The sequence below is a fragment of the Entelurus aequoreus genome, linkage group LG08 (genome assembly GCF_033978785.1).
Source record: "Entelurus aequoreus isolate RoL-2023_Sb linkage group LG08, RoL_Eaeq_v1.1, whole genome shotgun sequence".
In the NCBI taxonomy this organism is placed as follows: Eukaryota; Metazoa; Chordata; class Actinopteri; order Syngnathiformes; family Syngnathidae; genus Entelurus; species Entelurus aequoreus.
Genome location: NC_084738.1, coordinates 63,980,986 through 63,986,181, shown reverse-complemented (window position 1 = coordinate 63,986,181; position 5,196 = coordinate 63,980,986).

Sequence of the window (5,196 nt, the reverse complement as noted above, 5' to 3'; positions counted from 1 at the left end):
CCATAATTATGACTTTATATCATTTTATTTATATCATAATGCTGATTTATCTCATAATTTCGATTTTTTTATCTCATAATTGTGACTATAACAATTTTGATTTACTTATCTCACAATTTCGACCTTTTATATAACAATTTTGACTTTTTGATCTCATAATTGCAATTTTTAAACTCCTAATGAAGACTTTTAATCTCATCTCTTAATTTCGACTCTTTATCTCATATTTATGACTTTTTATCGGAGTATTTATTTTAAGTGGCCAAAGCGGGCATCCATGCTTTTAATCTCGTAACTGTGATTATTTCTTTTTATCTCAAGATTTCAATTAATATATATATATATATATATATATATATATATATATATATATATATATATATATATATATATATATATATATATATATATATATATATATATATATATATACATCAACAGACTTAAAAGGAAACTTTTTGATACAATGCACTACAAACCCAAATCTTGATTGTAAAAAAAAAAAAAAATGTACATCATACTGTTGGATATTTTGTGTATTTACATTGTAATGGCTCCCCATTAATGTTATAATTAATTATTTGTTGTTTGATGAATACTTGGACCTACTGCGCTACTGCACTTTTACAACATTTTTTGTCCACTGCTTACGCAACACTTGAGCTTTGTAGCTCAAGTGTTTATAGTTTTTTATGTAGTTAAAGTTGTTTTTGTTAACCTTGGAAAGAAAACCTTTTATGTTTTTGCAAATAAAGCTATTTTTGGAAAGACTAAAGTTGTAGTTTGAAGTGCGTATGAAAGTGCACCACCTGTCCTGGCTCAGCCCACGGTCTTTGGTTTAGAACCTGGAAAAAACTTGGAAAGGCCGATACACATCTATACATTTGGCCATTAAACGCCAGTCATTTCCAGGAGTTCTCTCACCTTCTGAGTAGCCTCTGATTTACTCATGTTTTCTAATGTTGTAAAAATGTGAAGAGTAAATATTACATTTCAACACTTCTGTCAACGAAGATTTGCTTCAGCCTGACTATCAAAATAGTCATTTTGATAGTAGGCTATTATAGCTAACATAGACACTTACATCATGTGTTGCCTTCATTATAACACTTATATAAGACTTTTAAAGTCATTTTGATAGTAGGCTAATATAGCTAATATAGACACTTACATCATGTGTTGTCTTCATTATAACACTTATATAAGACTTTTAAATTAATTTTGATAGTAGGCTAATATAGCTAATATAGACACTTACATCATGTGTTGCCTTCATTATAACACTTATATAAGACTTTTAAAGTCATTTTGATAGTAGGCTAATATAGCTAATATAGACACTTACATCATGTTGTCTTCATTATAACACTTACATAAGACTTTTAAAGTCATTTTGATAGTAGGCTAATATAGACACTTACATTATGTGTTGTCTTCATTATAACACTTATATAAGACTTTTAAATTCATTTTGATAGTAGGCTAATATAGCTAATATAGACACTTACATCATGTGTTTCCTTCATTATAACACTTATATAAGACTTTTAAAGTCATTTTGATAGTAGGCTAATATAGCTAATATAGACACTTACATCATGTTGTCTTCATTATAACACTTACATAAGACTTTTAAAGTCATTTTGATAGTAGGCTAATATAGACACTTACATTATGTGTTGTCTTCATTATAACACTTATATAAGACTTTTAAATTCATTTTGATAGTAGGCTAATATAGCTAATATAGACACTTACATCATGTGTTGTCTTCATTATAACACTTATATAAGACTTTTAAATTCATTTTGATAGTAGGCTAATATAGCTAATATAGACACTTACATCATGTTGTCTTCATTATAACACTTATATAAGACTTTTAAAGTCATTTTGATAGTAGGCTATTATAGCTAATATAGACACTTACACCATGTGTTGCCTTCATTATAACACTTATATAAGACTTTTAAAGTCATTTTGATGGTAGGCTAATATAGCTAATATAGACACTTACATCATGTGTTGTCTTCATTATAACACTTATATAAGACTTTTAAAGTCATTTTGATAGTAGGCTATTATAGCTAATATAGACACTTACATCATGTGCTGCCTTCATTATAACACTTATATAAGACTTTTAAATTCATTTTGATAGTAGGCTAATACAGCAAATATAGACACTTACATCATGTGTTGTCTTCATTATAACACTTATATAAGACTTTTAAATTCATTTTGATAGTAGGCTAATATAGCTAATATAGACACTTACATCATGTTGTCTTCATTATAACACTTATATAAGACTTTTAAAGTCATTTTGATAGTAGGCTATTATAGCTAATATAGACACTTACATCATGTGCTGCCTTCATTATAACACTTATATAAGACTTTTAAAGTCATTTTGATGGTAGGCTAATATAGCTAATATAGACACTTACATCATGTGTTGTCTTCATTATAACACTTATATAAGACTTTTAAAGTCATTTTGATAGTAGGCTATTATAGCTAATATAGACACTTACATCATGTGCTGCCTTCATTATAACACTTATATAAGACTTTTAAATTCATTTTGATAGTAGGCTAATACAGCAAATATAGACACTTACATCATGTGTTGTCTTCATTATAACACTTATATAAGACTTTTAAATTCATTTTGATAGTAGGCTAATATAGCTAATATAGACACTTACATCATGTTGTCTTCATTATAACACTTATATAAGACTTTTAAATTCATTTTGATAGTAGGCTATTATAGCTAATATAGACACTTACATCATGTGTTGCCTTCATTATAACACTTATATAAGACTTTTAAAGTCATTTTGATGGTAGGCTAATATAGCTAATATAGACACTTACATCATGTGTTGTCTTCGTTATAACACTTATATAAGACTTTTAAATTCATTTTGATAGTAGGCTAATATAGCTAATATAGACACTTACATCATGTTGTCTTCATTATAACACTTATATAAGACTTTTAAATTCATTTTAATAGTAGGCTAATATAGCTAATATAGACACTTACATCATGTGTTGCCTTCATTATAACACGTATATAAGACTTTTAAATTCATTTTGATAGTAGGCTAATATAGCTAATATAGACACATCACTTGTTGTCTCCATTATAACACTTATATAAGACTTTTAAATTAATTTTAATAGTAGGCTAATATAGCTAATATAGACACTTACATCATGTGATGACTTAATTATAAGACTTACAAAGACTTTTAAATACATTTTGATAGTAGGCTAATATAGCTAATATAAACACTTACATCATGTGTCGCCTTCATTATAACTCTTATCATACTTGCCAACCCTCCCGTTTTTAGCGGGAGAATCCCGGTATTCAGTGCCTCTCCCGACAACCTCCCGGCAGAGATTTTCTCCCGACAAACTCCCGGTATTCAGCCGGAGCTGGAGGCCACGCCCCCTCCAGCTCAATGCGGACCTGAGACTGAGTGGGGACAGCCTGTTCTCACGCAATATAAACAGCTTGCCTAATGAATTAAAACGAATGTAAACAAGAATTTCAGTTCATCCAGGACAGTTCGAAGGGGAAGGTGTATGTTTCCTGTAAATATGTAGAACAGACTTCTCCATTGAACACGGTGGCCGAAATTATATACTCATACATGAACGGAGAAGTTAAACAGGACAATACTGCCATCTAATGGTTAGCCACCGGAACACTGAAATTCAAGTATTTCTTTTCTGTAAATAAAATAAATAAATAAATATATATATATATATATATATATATATATATATATATATATATATATATATATATATATATATATATATATATATATATAGCTAGAATTCACTGAAAGTCAAGTATTTCATACATATATATATATATATATATATGAAATATATATGAAATACTCGAGTTGGTGAATTCTAGCTGTAAATAACCACGCCCCCAACCCCGACCAAGCCCCCCCCCCCCACCTCCCGATATTGGAGGTCTCAAGGTTGGCAAGTATGACTCTTATATAAGACTTTTAAATTAATTTTGATAGTAGGCTAATATAGCTAATATAGACACTTACATCATGTGTTGCCTTCATTATAACACTTATATAAGACTTTTGAATACATTTTGATAGTAGGCTAATATAGCTAATAAGACACTTACATCATGTGTTGCCTTCATTATAACACTTATATAAGACGGCGTGGCGAAGTTGATAGACTTTTGAATTCATTTTGATAGTAGTCTAATATAGCTAATATAGACACTTACATCACCTGTTGTCTTCATTATAACACTTATATAAGACTTTTAAATAATTTTTTGATTGTAGGCTAATATAGCTAATATAGACACTTACATCATGTGTTGCCTTCATTATAACACTTATATAAGACTTTTAAAGTCATTTTGATAGTAGGCTAATATAGCTAATATAGACACTTACATCACCTGTTGTCTTCATTATAACACTTATATAAGACTTTTAAATATTTTTTTGATTGTAGGCTAATATAGACACTTACATCATGTGTTGCCTTCATTATAACACTTATATAAGACTTTTAAAGTCATTTTGATAGTAGTCTAATATAGCTAATATAGACACTTACATCACCTGTTGTCTTCATTATAACACTTATATAAGACTTTTAAATAATTTTTTGATTGTAGGCTAATATAGCTAATATAGACACTTACATTATGTGTTGTCTTCATTATAACACTTATATAAGACTTAATTTTTTGCGGCTCCAGATTAGTTTTTTGTATTTTTGGTCCAATATGGCTCTTTCGACGTTTTGGGTTATAGGCAGTATAGCTGGGTTGGTAGAGTTGCCGTGCCAGCAACTTGAGGGTTCCAGGTTCGATCCCCGCTTCCACCATCCTAGTCGCTGCCGTTGTGTCCTTTGGCTCCCACTGCCACCCACACTGGTTTAAATGTAACTTAGATATTAGGTTTCACTATGTAAAAGTGCTTTGAGTCGCTAGAGAAAAGCGCTACATAAATATAATTCACATAGAACCTGGTGCTTGACACGTGAACTGATAGCTAATATTAGCATGCAAGCTTTTTAGCTCCTTGGAGTCGTATATTTTGTTAATGGACGTCATCCAGCATTTCAGCATTCAAACATATTTTCTAGTTTGAAAAGAGAAGTTTACCAAAACGTTTCTTT